Genomic DNA, 16962 nt, shown 5'->3' on the forward strand with positions numbered 1-16962 from the left:
CTCCCTTACTCCAAATCTAGAAGATTCTCCTAGGTAATTCTACTAAAAATTTTAGAACTTTACTTTTAACATTGAGAGGTATATGTAGTATATCTCATTTACCTGATGATACCTTTTTTCTAACTCCATTTAATGAATAGTCATTTTCTTCATTTCCCCCTGCAAATCTTGGTGTCAACAAACAAATGCTCAGTCTTTTTTTTTATGGATTTTTGTTCTCTTCCCCAGTTAAATTCTTTATCCATTGGTATCACAAGATCTTAATTTCAACAGTCATAATTGTCCTCAATAATATCCTCACAATTGTCCTCACACAATTCAGAGGATGCATTCCTCTTTTTTTCTTTTTCTTTTTTTTTTTTAATTAATTTATTTATTTATGATAGTCACAGAGAGAGAGAGAGAGAGAGTCAGAGACACAGGCAGAGGGAGAAGCAGGCTCCATGCACCGGGAGCCCGATGTGGGATTCGATCCCGGGTCTCCAGGATCGCGCCCTGGGCCAAAGGCAGGCGCTAAACCGCTGCGCCACCCAGGGATCCCCCTCTTTTTTGCTTTTTCATGGATATCCTGACAGTTCCTAGTACTCTCTTATCCTTCATGAATCACAGAATTCACTTGTATACTACCTCTATAAGTTAATTTAAAGGCTGTTTTTTTGACAACTTTTAAATTATTATTCATGTGCCTTGTATACATGTCTATTTAATTTTTTAAAGATTTTACTTATTCATTAGAGACACAGGCAGAGCGAGAAGCAGGCTCCCCATGGGAAGCCTGATGGTAGGACTGGATCCCAGGACTCTGGGATCACGCCCTGAGCCAAAGGCAGATGCTCAACCACTGAGCCACCCAGGTGCCCTACTTTGTTCTTTTTTATGTTGTAAATGATTTTTAGTATTTTTTCCTTAAGTAGTCTCATATGTTTTTTTTTTTTTCATTTATAATCCTACCACAATTATTAGAATTGCTACTACTATTTTAAGTTACAGTGTCTTTAATTACGGGTTCTAGGTATTTGTTACTGTTATATGGAAATACAATTAACTACTGAATATTAGTTTTATATCAAATCACTTTATTACCACCTTATTTTCATATTTTTCTCTATTTTCTTCAGTAGTTTTCTATATAAATATTTTTATCAGCAAGTAGTGACAATTTATTTTCTTTTATCCCTATTTCTATTCCATTAATTTGATTATCATTTCTTAGTATGCTGGTTTGGATCTCTATTTAAAAGTTAAATATAAGTTAAAAAAATAAATAAATACAAGTAAAAGAAAAGTTGAATAGAAGTGACTTTAATGAGTCACTTGTCACATCACCAGTTTTAAATAATTAAAATATGTGATGGTATTTATATATTTTAAGTGACTACTTTTTGTCAAGCCAAAGTTCTGTTCTCAATCTCATAAATTTTTATAAACATGGGTATTAAATTTTATCAAATATATTTTATGTATCTATTGAAGTGACCATGCCTTCTCTTTTAAGCTAGTGTCAACTACATTTATGGATTATCCTAATATTAAAATATCTTTCAACATGAAATTTATACACAGCTTAGTCCTAGAGTAGAATACTTTTCATAAACTACTTTATTCTGTTTGCTTATATTTTGTTCAAAACTTTTGCATTTTGTCAAGTATAACGTGGGTTTAGGTTTCCTTCTCTCTAATGACTCTATCTGGTTTTGATATTAAGAATATTCTATCCTGGTAAAACAACTGTTATTTTCAGGAAGAGTTTGTATAATGTTTGAATGCTTGTACTCTAAGATAAGTTACTCAGGTGTATCTTTGTTCTTTAGTTGATTCCTAATCTTATTTTCTTGATTTTTTTTTTTTTTTGAGATTTCTATTTCATGAAGTTGCCATTTTTTTCAGGGTCTCTCATCTATAAAACACTTCCCCTTGTCTCTTGTCACCACATAGTTTATTATGATCTCAAAGAGGCCCTTCTTGATCACACATCCTAAACTTAGTTCCCCACTATGTCTGATAATATTCTGTTATTGGCTTGATTTCTTCAAGGTACGATCATAATCTTAAATTATTTTGTTCATGTATGTGTGCTTATTTATGATACAACTCCTCCTACTAGACGATAATAATCTCTTGGACTAACACCTTAGTTTTCTACTATACTATTCTACATCCAGCCACCAGAAGAGGTTATGGCATATAATAAGTAATCTTAATTAGTTATTGATAAATTTTCTGCAACTTAGCCCTAGAAATTACTAAAAAAACAAAGTTTAAATGTTGACTCTGCCAGTTCTCAAAAATGTAAATAAACAAATTGCAAATCATCCTCAATGCCCATCTGTGTGTCAGAGAGAGAGATCCTAGTAAACTCAATTATGATGGGATTAGTTATGGCAGTTTCTAAGCTTATTAAAAAAAAGACAATCTCCTCATTCAGCTTCCACTGTTTATCAAGTTATTAACCCTCATATATGCTCTCATCTTTTCTGCTCTACCATCCTTCATAATCAAAAACCCAATTTTTTGAAACCTATCCATCTTCTCTTGGTAAATTTTTGGGAAAAATCACAACATGGGGCAGCAGGTTTAATGTTAAGTGTATGAACACAAACTCCAATCACTCAGCACTGCTGGACAATATCAGTCTTCCTAACTTTCTGAAATAACTATTTTACTCTTTTTCTCTTTTCTCAAATGAATTCCGATGTGTTTCTTCCTCACAACTGGTTGTACTGCTGTTTCTTTTGCTGGTTCTTAATTCTTTACCCAGGCATTCATTAGTTCCTAGAATCTGAGAGATGGTCTCATTCTAGAACCTTTGTGCTTATCCTTCCTTCAGTCTGGAATGTTCTTCTGCTAACATTTCCAAGGACGGGCACTTCTCATATTATACTCTGTTTCATTACAGTATCTTCTCTTCAGAGATGCCTTCCCTAAGGCATTTTAGGATTGGTGGATAATTCCCACCTCCAATCATCTTGGTACAACATCGTCTTTACTTTCATTTTCTTTATTGCATATACCACAAACTCAAACTAAACTTAGGGATTTTAATGCTTTGGTGTTTTGTTTCTTCCAGTACAGGGACTCTTTTGTTGCTTTTCCTGCCCTGATTTATAATAATTGCTTAATATATAATCTTTGAAAGAATTAATGAATTTATTGAAATTATAACTATACAGGTTTGGAAGAAACTTAAGAGAACATTTAATATAATACTTTGAATTAACAAATGAAGATATGAACTTTTAGGTCAATTGACTGTCATAATTGACACACCAGAGTTGGGGCAAGTACTCAGCGGGCTTGCTTAATTGTAGCACAGTGATCAGTCTTCTGATTAAAATACAACTACTCCTGGCTCATATGGAGCCCCCAATTCTATCAGAGTTAGCCTCTCACTATGAACTTGCCAAATCAGACCTTAATTTCCCAATGTAGGTACACTAAACCTTAAATTGGGGGGAATATCTCAATTGTGGCAATAGTTATTTTTTTTCTAAATAAAATATTTTTTACCTCTCATTTGCAGAGACCTATGTTATGGGCTAATAAGAAAATTGGGTAGCTGTTCCTAGATGTATAGACAGTACAGTGGAAAGGTATTGCTATTTCCTTTCTTCTTAGCTTTGTATATCCATGCAGAAACTTAAACTCCAGAATGCTGTTTTTGATGGTGTATTAGTTTTCTATTGCTGCCATAAAAATTTACCACAGACTTTACGGCTTAAAACAATACAAATTTATTTTCTTCAGAAGTCTGGCGTGAATTCCATTGGACTGAAACCAAGGTGCCAGCAGACCTATTTCCATTTCTGTATATTCTATGGAAGAAACTATTTCCAACCTCTGGATATAGCCCTCTTCCCTAGCTTTTGGCCATCTTCTGTCTTCAAAGCTATGATGGCAGATAGAGTCCTCAGATTTAAGATTACTCCTGCCTCCACTTTCTTTATCTCATCATTCTTGGACCACTGCCACAACAGATCTTCACTTTAAAGGACTCAAGTGATTCCTTTGAACCTACCTGGATAAACTAGACAACCTCCTCATCTCAAGGTCCATACCCTTGATAACATCTACAAAGTCTCTTTTGCCATGTAACATAATGTGTTTATAGGTTGCAGGGATTAGGATATGGGTATCTTTTTTTTTTTTTTTTTTCCTTTGGCAGGGGACATCATTCTGTCTACCACATGAAAGTGAGACGTGGTATGTAAATTAGTATAATCTCTACAGTAATGCTTTATATTCAATCACTGCTCCAAACAGTATCTTTGGGTATAATATATTTTCATTTTTTTAAAGATCTATTTATTTATTTGACAGAGAGTGGATGGGGCAAAGGGCAAAGGGAGAGTAAAGAGAGAATCTTCTAGTAGATTCCCCACAGAGTGCAGAGCCCCATGTGGGGCTCAATCTCAGGGCTTCGAGATCATGACCTGATCCTAAAGCAGGAGTCAGAAGCTTAACTGACTGAGCCATACTGGTACCCCAGTATTTTTTATTTTTATATATTTAGAGGCACTGAGCAAAAGAGAAAGATTTTGCCTTAGTTATTCAGATTTTACTAAATGACTGCCTTTAGGTATCATTTTTGAAATGGGAGCTATGCACATTAGTCTACCCACATGCCTAGCATGGGTTTCCCTCAACTTCAAATGTATCTAACATGGTAAAATACAAACTGACTCACCCTATTAACAAACACCAAGTCTGTGTACTTCCCTACACATTTTGGGCTGAAAAGAAAAAGAGGGAGAGAACATTATCTTAGAGTTTAAGAGGAATATTTATCTACAAATCATTGAAAACAGAAGTCAGAGATAATTACTATGAAGGGTTAGTTGCCCTCAATAGGATTAAAGAAGATACAGTCTCTACGAAGAAATAAAATGACATAAAAATCAGATTGCAATGAAAAAGTAGAAGAATATGATTCTAAGACATGTTTATATACATGATGGTCTCCCTTGTGCATGTATATGATGAATTGTATGATCTATCTTGTTCGTTTCACAGAGTTCGTAAATGACAGAAGTAGGACAGACATGAAGGGTGTGTAACATGCTATACATATCATAGATCTATTTTTTTTTGAGAGAGAGAGAGGACAGACAGAGGTACAGCAAGGAGAGGGGGCAAAGGGAGAGGGGGAGAGAAAATCCTAAGCAGGCTCCATGCTCAGTGTGGAGCTCAACATAAGGCTTGATCTCATGACCCTGAGATCATGACCTGAGTCAAAATCAAGAGTAAAACACTCAACTGAGCCACCCAGATGCCCCATAGATTTTCTATTTTTAAGACCTAAATATTTTGACTTAAGGAGTCTTTATTGAACACCCATCTAGCACAATAGCCTAATTTACTTAAGCACTCAGTAAATGTCTGTTGGATTATTAATTTAAAAAATTACAATGACCAATGATAGAATAAGAGGGAAACTTTTAGAAATATGTATTAAAACTTAGAATAGGCATTGCTGAAGCACCAAAGACATCACTTTTAATTATCCTTTTATGTTGAGATATACTTATTTTCCAAATGTTGAGGTGAATAGATCTTCATTTCCTACTCAATTATGTCTTGAAGGTGATCCAGGGTAGGCTTTCTGACCTTTCTCTCTGACCTTTAGAAAGATCCTCATTAAACAGAATCATTACTCTGCAAGTAAGAGGCTCCTTTCAGATCTAGCTATCAGCACGAATTTGAAACTTCTCCTAAAGGCTCTAAGCAGCCAGATGAAAGCTGTTAGGTGCATAAAAAACTTCTCTACTCCAAATAAGCTCTCATATTAGGATTTACTGGACCCATCCTTAATCCAGGTCTTCGTGTCCTCCTGATTAGCTTGCAGATAATAGTTGGGAAATGTTTGATAGAGGTTTGCAAAACAAATGGAAAGTCAAATCATTCCACTGCCTTGTCATCATGAAGTAAGAGTCACTATTACTGTATTTTCCTTCCCTAATCCATGCTTGCAATGCTGTGAGGGACAAGTCTAGGCTTGCTTGTGACTTCCTTTTCTGTGCCTCTCCTCCTCCTGCAGTGTTACTTCTTGCCTCTTGGTAGTTTCATGAGGGTGGGAGGAGATATGTTCTGCACATGAAAAGGAAGACAGATTGATAAATGTGTGAGCATATGCATAAGAAATGTCCAAATAGGGGCACCTGGGTGGCTCAGTTGGTTAAGTGTCTGCCTTCAGCTCAGATCAGGATCCCAGAGTCCTGGGATCGAGCCCCCTATTGGGATCCCAGCTCACAGGGAGTCTGCTTCTCCCTCTCACTCTGCTGTTTCTCCTGCTTATTCTTGTGTGTTTGCTCACTCTCTCTCTCTACCAAATAAATAAGTAAAATATTTTTAAAAAATATATACAAATACCTTAAAAGAAAAACTGAATAGTAGCATATAATAGTAAAGATATATCATTATCAAATGAATATTTAAGACAAAGACTAAAAAATGCTGATAAGGAACTTCAGGATAGAGTAGTCTGGGATGGTTTAAAAGGAGAGTAATTTCAAGGATGAGTGTGATTTTGTGGGGAGCAGGGAGGGGGGAGGAGAAGAGCTATATATTTCCATTTAGTGGAGCTGACTAGAAAAAAATCTTTGATCTTGGAAGGTTTAATCTTGGGTACTCCAGCAAGCAGATTCTAGGATTAATATTTAAATATTCTGTACATAGCTAATAAACTCCAGCAGTTAGTCTACCCATCCCTCACAGGGCTAACCAGCAATACGGCCCCTTTCAGCTGTAAATTGGTTTATATGTATCTTTACCTGTATGTCCTCTCTACAGAGGGAATTTTTACTCCATTAAGTGGTGATCTCTGAAATGCCTCCCCATTGTGATAAAATTAGCAATGTGGTTGATGTGACTAGTATTTCAGCTTGAATTTCAGGGAACCATGATAATTTTCATTATTTCTGCTTCTCACAGCATGATCAACAGTAAACTTAAGATGTACTCAGTATTACAAAGGAGTAGTCCAAAGGGTTATACTGTGCATTTTATTTGTCATCTTTTACTCCTGTCATGAATCGAAACGGTTTTTCTTTCCCTTCCCTGTTTCCTTCTTTTACCATTTTCTTCCCCTTCTCTTCCCCTCTTTTTCTCCCTCCCTTTCCCCCTTCCTCCTCCTTCCATTCTTCTTCCCATCCCATTCCCCAGTCCTTTGCTTTCCTATTTTCTCAATAGTAAATAGCTGGTATAAACAGTCCAGATATCCTTCATTCTGTCAAAATGGTCCAAAGTCTAAAAAGCTGAAAAGCACTGTAGACTCAGTATACTACTATTACCATAAGCATCATCAAGATACTGTAATTTATTAGAAATATATATTTGATCATTCATATCAGCTCCCCAAACCCTTGGGATTCCCTGTGTGATAAGACCAATGGGAACATCTTTTGTTAGAATATTTAGTCTCTTGTCCTTAGTTACTGTAATCTCTTCAGAGTCACAAAAATGAAATGGGTGTCTTATGATTTATAACAAGCCCCCTTCCACTACAACTGTGTTTATGATAATGAAGTGACTTTTGGAAAGCCTCTAAGGATAGGGGCTGGTCCAGCACAGAAACTAATCATGTGATTAGAGGGTTGAAACTTTCAGTCTCAACTTTCCTTCATCTCTAGGAAAGAGAAGGGCTCAAGGTTGGGTTAATCACCAATAACTACTGATTTGACCAACCATGCCTGTGTAATGAAGCCTCCATAAAACCCCAAAAGAATGACATTGGGAGGGCTTCCAGAATGGTGAATGGTGAGATGTGTTGAGGAGTGGTGTGCTCCAGGAGGGCATGGAAGCCTCACAAAACCCTTCCACATACCTTGCCCTATGCATCCTTCTATCTGGCTGCTTTTGAGTTATACCCTTCCAAAATAAACCAGTAATCTGGCAAGTAAAATGTTTCTGAGTTCTGGGAATCCTCTCTCTTATCTTTTTGATAACAGGTGTGAAACATTCTGGATTGTGATTTGCATTTATCAGTGAGGTGGAGCACATTTTTATATTCCTATTGGTCTTCTATATGTCTTCTCTGGAAAAATGTCTATTCAGATCCTCTGCTCATTTTTTAACCAGATTTTTAAATTGTTGTTATTATTTATATATTTTGGATATCAATCCCTTATTAGATATAAGACTTGCAAATATTTTTTCCCATTCAGTAAGTTGTCTTTTCATTATGTTGATCATTTGGTTTGCTTTGCCAGAGCTTTATTCTTTTCTTTTTTAAACTTAAAAAAATATATATATATCTTATTTATTTATTCATGAGAGACACAGAGAAAGAGAGACAGAGACATAGGCAGAGGGAGAAGCAAGCTCCATTCAGGAAGCTTGATGTGGGGCTTGATCCTGGGACTCCGGGATCATGCCCTGAGCCAAAGGCAGTCGCTCAACTGCTGAGCTACCCAGGCATCTTAAGCTTTTTTCTTAATACAGTCCCACTCATTTATTTTGCTTCTGTTGATTTCACTTTTGGTGTCAAATTAAAAAAATCATTGCCAAGACCAATACCAAATTACTTACCACCTAGGTTTTCTTCTCAGAACTATATAGATTCAGGTCTTATGTTGAAGGTTTTTTATTTTATTTTATTTTATTTTATTTTATTTTATTTTATTTTATTTTATTTTTTTTTTATGTTGAAGTTTTTAATACAACTCCAGTTGTTGTATACGGTAGGTCCAGTTTCATTTTTGTTGTTGTTGTGGCTGTCCAGTTTTTCAACAACATTTAATGAAAAGAGTGTACTTCCCCCATGGTATATTCTTGACTCTTGATTAATTCACCATAAATGTGTGGATTTATTTCTGGGCTATTTTGTTCCAGTGATCTATGTGTCCATTTTTATGTCAATACCATACTGTTTTGATTACTATAGCTCCATAATGTAGTTTGAAATCAGGAAGCATGATGCCTCCAGCTTTGTTCTCTTTCTCAAGATTTCTTTCACTATTTGGGGTCTTTTTAAATTCTATACAAATTTTAGTATTGTTTGTTCTATTTCTATGACAAATGCCATTGGTATTTTGATAGGGACTGTACTGAACCTACACATTGTTTTAGGTAGTATAGACAATTTAACAGTATTTTTCCACCCATGAGCATAGAATATCTTTTTATTCATTAGTGTCTTCCTCATTTATTTCCATCAAGTTCTTATACTCTTCAGTCTTTTACCTCCTTGGTTAAATCATTCTTAGGTGTTTTATTCTTGATGCAATCATGAGATTATTTTCTTAATTTCTCTGACTGTTCATTATTAGTGTATAGGAACACAACTGATATATATTTGTATATTGATTTTGTGTCTTATAACCTTACTGAATTTGTTGATTAGTTCTAAAAGTTTTTTGTTTGGGTTTTTTGTTTGTTTGTTTTACGGTGGGGCCTTTAGGATTTTCTACACATAATATGTCATCTGCAAATAGTGACAGTTTTACTTCTTTCTGATTTAGATGACTTTTACTTCTTACCTAATTACTTTGGACTTCCAATATACTGTGTTGAATAAAAGTGGTGCAAGTGGGCAACGAAGTATTCACTTTGTTGAGGGATTTTATCATGAATGGTTGATTTTTAAATGCTTTTTCTACATCTACTGAGATGATCATATGATTTTTATCCTTCATTGTTAAACTGATATAACACATTGATTTGTAGATTTTTCTTTTTTGATTTGTAGATGTTAAAACATCCTTAACCCTGGAGTAAATCCCACTTGATCATATATGATCCTTTTAATGTATCATTAAATTTGGTTTGCTAATATTTGGTTGAGGATTTCTACATTAGTGTTCATCCGGGATAACTGGCCTTTAATTTCCTTGTGGCAATCTTGCCTGGTTTTGGTATCAGACTAATGCTGGCCTTGTAAAATGACTTTGAGAAACTACCCTCCTCTTCACTTTTTTACAAAAGTTTGAAGAAGACTGGTATTCTTATTTAAACATTTTGTAGAAGTCCCCAGTAAAGCTCTGTGGTATTGGACTTTTGTTTGTTGAGAGGTTTTTAATTTCTGATTCAATATGCTTACTAATTAATTCACCGTCTTGGTAGATTGCATGCTTTTAGAATTTATTTCTTCCAGGTTATCAAATTTGTTGGCATATAATTATTAATGGTAGTTTTAGGAGATCCTTTGTATTTTTGTGGTATCAGTTGTATTTTCTCTTTCATTTCTGACTTTGATTTTTTTTTTTTTTTTTTTGGTGAGCCTAGATAAGAGTTTGCCAATTTTTTAAAAATCTTTTCAAAGAACCAGTTCTTAGGTTTCAATTGCATTTTTAGTCTTTTTTTTTTTTCATTAATCTCCACTTACATCTTTATTTCCTTCCTTATACCAACTTTGGGCTTTGTTTGTTCTTCAGTTTCTAGTTTCTTGAGGTATAAAGTTAGAGATTTTTCTTGTTTCTTGAAGTAGTCATTTAAAACTGTAAACTTCCCTCTTATAAGTTTTATTTATATTTTCATTTGTTACAAGGTATTCTGAACCCTTCTTTGATTATTTCTTTCATCCATGTAGTATATTTCTTAATCTCCTATATTTGCGATGTTTTCAGTTTTCTTCTTGTAATTTATTTCTAGCCTTATAACCCTGTGGTCAGAGAAGATGCTTGATAGGATTTCAGTCTTCTTAAATGTTTTAAGACTTGCTTTGTGGTCTAACATATGATCTGTCATGGTGAGTGTTCTATGTGCACTTGAAGAAATATAGATTCTGCTCCTTTTGGATGAAATGTTCCATACATATTTGTTAAGTCCATCTGGTTAATGTGCCATTCAAGGCCCATGTTTCCTTATTAATTTTCTGTCTGGATGATCTCTCCATTGATGATGGTGGGGTATTAAAACACCCTACTATTATTGTACTGCTGTCTATCCCTTCAGGTCAGTGAATATTTACTTTGTAAATTTAAGTATTTCTGTGTTGGGTACATAAATATTTACAAAAGTTTTCCTCTTGCTGGGTTGACCCTTTTATCATGTCATCTGATCACTGAAATCATGAGAATGGAAGAACTGAACCTAAGACAATCCATAAAGTTAAAATATGGGTGAGTTAAGTCTGAAACCACAGAGAGCATAAACATTTAAGGTAGAAAATGTATATGATGTAGACCTAGGGGAAATGATCAGAGTAGCATGGGAAGAAGACAGCAAGATATCATGGAAAACAAGGGAAGAAAGAACATCAGTTAGGTAAGAACTAAATAATTTTCACTGGATTTGGGTATGAACATTGCAATATTTAATTTAGAGCATTTCCAATCAAAGGTTGAAGACACAAAACAGATTTCACTTGTGATCAAAAAATGAAAACTTATATTCAGTACCATGTTTTTAAGAATTTTGTGAGTAGAAGAGGCAGGCTGCTAAGGGTAACTGGAAGCTGGTAATAATAAGACCAGTTTATAGAAAGAGGGATCAGAAGTTGAAAGAATGAGTTTAAATAATCAGAAAGCTCTATACCTGTATCATATTTTTTTAAAAAAAGCTTTCATAGGATTTAATTTTACATCCTTGAAAATTTTATGTTATTGAAAATAATTCCCACTTTCCTGACTTAACTCCAAGTGAGATGTTGCAGATTTTAATGCAGCAAAAAAATTATTACTTGAGTTATGGCTGGTTCCTGCTTATGAGACCTCTGTACCTTTTGTGCTTCTCTATATGTTCTGGCTGACTACAAGTATAGAGTTAAATAGGCGTCAAATAATAGAAAGTACGTTAACTCTGACTATTAATATATATTATTTCTTCTTTGGGTCATATAAATATCTAATATTAAGTTAGAAGCCATCCTGAGCTCTGCTCTTACTTTAGACTCTTGTGTTCAATTCTAAGATATCTTACTAGTTCTATTTCTGTCAGAATTTCTCCAATAAAAAAAAATTGATGGCTTTTTTTAAGGTAGGTAATTACTTTGTGTCTGTGCCTAATTGTGCATAATCACCTGAACAATGGAATATCTTACAGAGCTTATATTAACATAAATAGACAAATTATAACAACAAAGTTACAAATGACTTTGAAAATATTTTGATCCAATTAAATATGAGGATCAAAATCAAGAGGTCAGTGTACATCAAGAATTATATTGAATAATGGGATGAGTGTTAGAATCAATATATTAGCCAATATTTGAAATGAAAAGGGAATGCACAATTCATCATTTCCTAGTTATAATTCAGTCAATCAACTCAATGCTGCCCTGTAGAGAATCTTACCCTTCCTTTGACATTTTTAATGTTAAATACTGCCTATTTGGAATAAATTTGATTTAGGTAACCTTTCATGGAGCACAAGTATATGGGATGCCATAAATGTCAAGGAAAGAATAACCCCTTGTCTCTTCACAAAGACCTAACAGAGAATAAAGCTGTTTTTGGTACATATTAGTCATCAGACAATCTGTTTTCAGAAGCATCAACAGCAAAAAGCATCATTAAGAAAAGCTATAAAAGTGGAAATTAAAATGAACCAGTAATAGTGAGAATCATATTCAGACAGGGCAGAAATATCATTTTAACCAGCTCTGTATCCCCAACAATGTCTTGAAAATTCTAGGCATTTAATAAGTGTATACTGAATGAATGGAATTTTGAATTAATTGCAGGTGTACCTGTCTCTTCCTCCCCCTGCCTCCCACCAGGAATATATTTCACATCATGATCACGAAACCTAAATTATAGGTAATCAGGAAATACAATGAATAGTTCTTAACTCAGTTTCCCAACACTATTTTAATAATGTTAAAATTGGTTAGCAAATATGAGCATTTTTCAAACACCCTGTTATGGACTGAATGTGTTTCCCCTAAATTCATATGGCAAAACCCTACCACCATTAGGCATTAGGAGACTGCGCCTTGGGCAGTAATCAGTATTAGATAAAATCATGAGGGTGGAGCCTCATTAAATGGAATTAGTGCCCTTATAAGAGTCATGAGACAGCCTGCTTGCTTCCTTTCTCTGTTCTCTGGCTTGTTGAGATATAATTGGCAGTCTATAGACTGAAATTGGGCCCTCACAAGAATTTGACCATTCTGGCAACCTGAAATCAGACTTTTCAGCCTCCAGAACTCTAAGAAATAAATGCTTGTTGTTTACAAGCAACACAGTCTATATTATGTCTGTTACAGCAGTCTAAATATTAGACTTAATTAAGCCAAATTAGTCCTTATTTGGCTTCTTAAGGTATTTTACATGATACATATATAGAGAAGGCAGAGACAAGGTCATTAAATTTTTCATAATAGTTATAACCAAACTGAGTCAAAACCACTGTGCCGGTAAATCAAAGATACCAGTTAGGAATAAACAAAAAAATAATTTGATCTAATTTTTCACATATATATAGGTTTTTACTCATTTTTAATGATCATTATGCATTATACATATGATGGAGCTATTTGAAAGAGTAAAGATAATCATACTCGATTCAACTCATTTGCATTGCTTGAGATTGATAAACTGATTTTTTTTTTTTTTTTTTTGGAAGCATGGACTGGATTCTAGTTAAAGCTGGAAGATCCTGAACCCACCCCTCCTATGGACACACAAATCTACAACTACATATGGAATCATTTCCTCTAAAAAAAGGACAGAAAGGAAGGAACCAAAAACTAGTTGAGTGATTCCTACACACACACTGAAGTGGGCTGAGAATCTCTCCATAGGCCCTACCCCTGGTGCAGTGACCCACAATGAGAAGAAAACAAAACCTGAGCTACTCTCCAAGGAGTGAAAGGTCTGAGCCCCACATTAGGTACCTCAACCTTTAAGACCTCCAATTAAAAGTCCCCAAAACATCCAGCTTTGAAAACCAATGGGGCTCATGTCCACAGACTCGCAAGACCTGTCATCAGCAGAGAAATGGTTCTTAAAGGCTGGAATGCTCAGACTCACTCTCCCCAGACCCAGAGCAGAGGCAGCAGCGTATTGAGAGGGGCCCAGACCTTAACCCTCTCTCACATAGTGTTTAAGTACATCAAGGGGCCTATCCAGGTGTTCTCTGGGGATGATGGCTGGTGAGCAACATCTTTGCACTCTCCCTCTGCTTCACTCCAGCTCACTGGTATCTCCTGGAAGGGAGCTGCTACCCTTTGTGCTACCCAAAGCCCTTTGTGGCTGCCACCAGGGGATACCTCTAGATTGTCTCGGGCCAATAGAGCCTATGCTCATGGATCCCACAGGACTGTAATCAACAGAGAAAATTCTTAACTGGCCACCACCCCCAGGGCACAATAAGAGGCAACAGAGTAAGGTACCCAGTTTTACTGTGAAAAAGGAAGGTATTAACCTACCTTCATTGCTGTGGCCGGAGGGCAGACTTTAATCAAAGATACATCTAAGCAACTGACTGTAATCCTCTCTCGAGACCTCAGAGGGCGGGCACTATCTTCACACTCTCCATCTGCTGGGTCCTAGAGCACCAGTATCCCTTGGAAAGGGGTTTTACACACGTCTGGTGCCCTGGTTTTCTGAAGCTAAACATAACCTTTATTACAGGGGAAGGTGAAAAACTCATATACCAAAGCCAATTTGGGGAAAAATTAGGCAATTAGTAATTTCTCTATTTGAGTTAATTAGGAGAAAATCCTTACCGTAGCAACTTCTTCCATTTCAAAATCTGACCTACAAAGCTCTTAAAATAACCTCAATAACTCCTCTATATCATTTTTCATTTCTACACTTGCCATTACATACAGATGATATTTGAGAAACGCCCGCTAGTTATACACAAATATTCTGGCAGTTTTCAGTCTGTTATAATTGCACCATCTAATGAAGAACCTAGAAGTGATCGCAAATGTTAGAGAAAAAACTCCATTATATAAATTTCACCACTTGATATCAGAGGTAGACTGTTATACCATCTTTCTGGAAATCCTGGCAAACAATATGAAGATATCTGAGCTTGAAAGCGTAATAGATGTGAGAGAACAAAAGTTAATGACACTAAGCATTAATATAAAAGTCAAAAGTGTGTGGATGAGAAGAGCTGAGAAAGAGAAGTGCTAGGTTCCATATGATCCATCTGATTTTTGTCAGTGTTGATCAGAATAAAAAAGAAGGAAAGGGTAGGTAGTCTTACAGTGGTGGGACAATTACTGATACAGTGATTAAACCACAATTAGCTTAAAAAAAAAAAAAAAACTGGGCAAACCAATGGCTATAGAATCCCTTAGCTCTGAAATCAGAAGGTTGAACTTGATCGGTGTTTCTTAGACAGAGGTCATATGAGAATCTCCTGTAGAGTGTGTCAGTAATATGCATGCTGGCATGCCAACCGGTCTCCTTGGAACAGCCAAGTCAAATAATCGCCTACTAAGATTCACTTTTTCCCTGGCAAGCATCTCAGGTAATGAGATTAGGAGTATGAGGAAATTACTTTCTTATGGAAAGAAATCAAAATGATTCTGAAAATACCAAATTTTCTTATCAAGCCTTAGGTTTCATTTGAAATACTTAAAGCAGCAGAAAGGAGCCGGCCTGAGGCACTGAACAGAGCAAGAACTATCCAAGGCCCGATCTGATTTTAGCCTAAAGGTTGATGGTGTCCCTTCATTATGAAAAACAAAGGTAAAATTAAAATCCACAACAAGTGGAAGAGAATAAATTTCAAACTGAGGAAAACACTAACCTTGTAACCTTTCTGGACTTCAATTTCCTCCTATTTAAGAGCATTGATAGACTAAGCAGCCTTAAATTTCACTTCCAATTCTAAAAATCTGTTAGACCAAATGTTACACTTATTTAAATACCATTCTTTATCACATTTAACTATATCTTATAGTAAAGAATAAAATTATTTTAGTGCTTTTTTTTTTATTTTTTTTTTAGTAGGAATGATGTCTTTGACATGGCTTTCTTGGCCATGTTTGGAGCAAACCTAACCATATAACAAGTCTCTATCTACCCGGGGCAGCTGCAGGCTGGTGTCTGAAAACAAGCAGCCCGTGTTGGGCCTGCTTTGTAAATTCAGTCCTTTTAAATGACAACTGGCACAAATTACTTTCAAAATTTGAGAAAAAGTTATAAGCAATCCTCTTTTGTTTCCTAACTTACTGAACTTTGAAAACTAACAAGCTTTCTTTCAATTACGCTTTTCCAACATAAGCATGCCAAGCTCACTTGAGAATAAAATCTTCCACTTATCTGAGGAATAGTTCAAGCATAAACACCTGTCACGTAAACCTCTTCTACCAAAAAAAAAAAAAAAAGTCAATATGTATCTCTCTAGTTGTGGAGGGATTTACAGAACAGATTTTCATTTTCTCCTTGCGTTTTGCTTTATCTTGAGCTTCAGAATGCATCTTCCTTTTATAAATTCAACCTTGTACAACTGAATGATTCAGAAAAGCTAAAACAATTTTGCTAAAGAACAGAAAATGAGAAAAGGTGAGAGGGGTAGGGGTATGGTGTCTCTTACTCTGTTCTTCCAGTTGAGGTGTCCAATTTAGAAATCCCATAAACTCCTCCATTTCCAAAGCTGGATGTCTGTTTGAATCATTAAGCACACCACACACACACACACACACACACACACACAGTACATATTCTCCACTAATAATGACAAATTTACTTCTGGAGAGGTACAGAATTAGAGTTCTCTAACATCCATGTGATTTCTAATACACAAAATAGTTAATGATTGTATTTTGTTCAGTGTTGCTCACACCATGCATTCTGCGTATACATCGCAAAACATTTAACTAAACATTGATGTTGATACCCCTCGACAAAACTTTCAACATCTAATTCCAACCACTCTTCTAGACAGTGGTGAAGATATAAGCCATTCTCTGCCCTAGAGAAAGTTAGAATAATCAGAATGATCAAACAGCCATAAAAAAAAAAAAAAAACTCCATGGCAAGATGAAGCCTAAAAAATGTTATACTGGAATAATAAAGCGGTTTTCATAAGGTAGTAGTTCTTTCCCAACCATAGGAGACAAGA

General features: G+C 35.4%; 1 protein-coding gene and 1 long non-coding RNA gene across 2 annotated transcripts in view; one reads left to right on the forward strand and one right to left on the reverse strand.

The window, feature by feature from the left end:
- LOC102153683 overlaps nucleotides 1–14346 on the forward strand; it is a 66007-nt gene extending 51661 nt beyond the window's left edge. Inside the window, exon 3 of the long non-coding RNA XR_005371186.1 lies at nucleotides 13501–14346. This is a non-coding gene — a long non-coding RNA (uncharacterized LOC102153683). The remainder of the gene's footprint in view (nucleotides 1–13500) is intronic.
- CNTNAP2 (contactin associated protein 2) overlaps nucleotides 1–16962 on the reverse strand; it is a 2034882-nt gene that overhangs the window by 1090077 nt on the left and 927843 nt on the right. The gene's annotated exons all lie outside the window — the stretch shown is intronic.

This window comes from Canis lupus, chromosome 16 (genome assembly GCF_011100685.1).
Source record: "Canis lupus familiaris isolate Mischka breed German Shepherd chromosome 16, alternate assembly UU_Cfam_GSD_1.0, whole genome shotgun sequence".
Taxonomy (NCBI): Eukaryota; Metazoa; Chordata; class Mammalia; order Carnivora; family Canidae; genus Canis; species Canis lupus.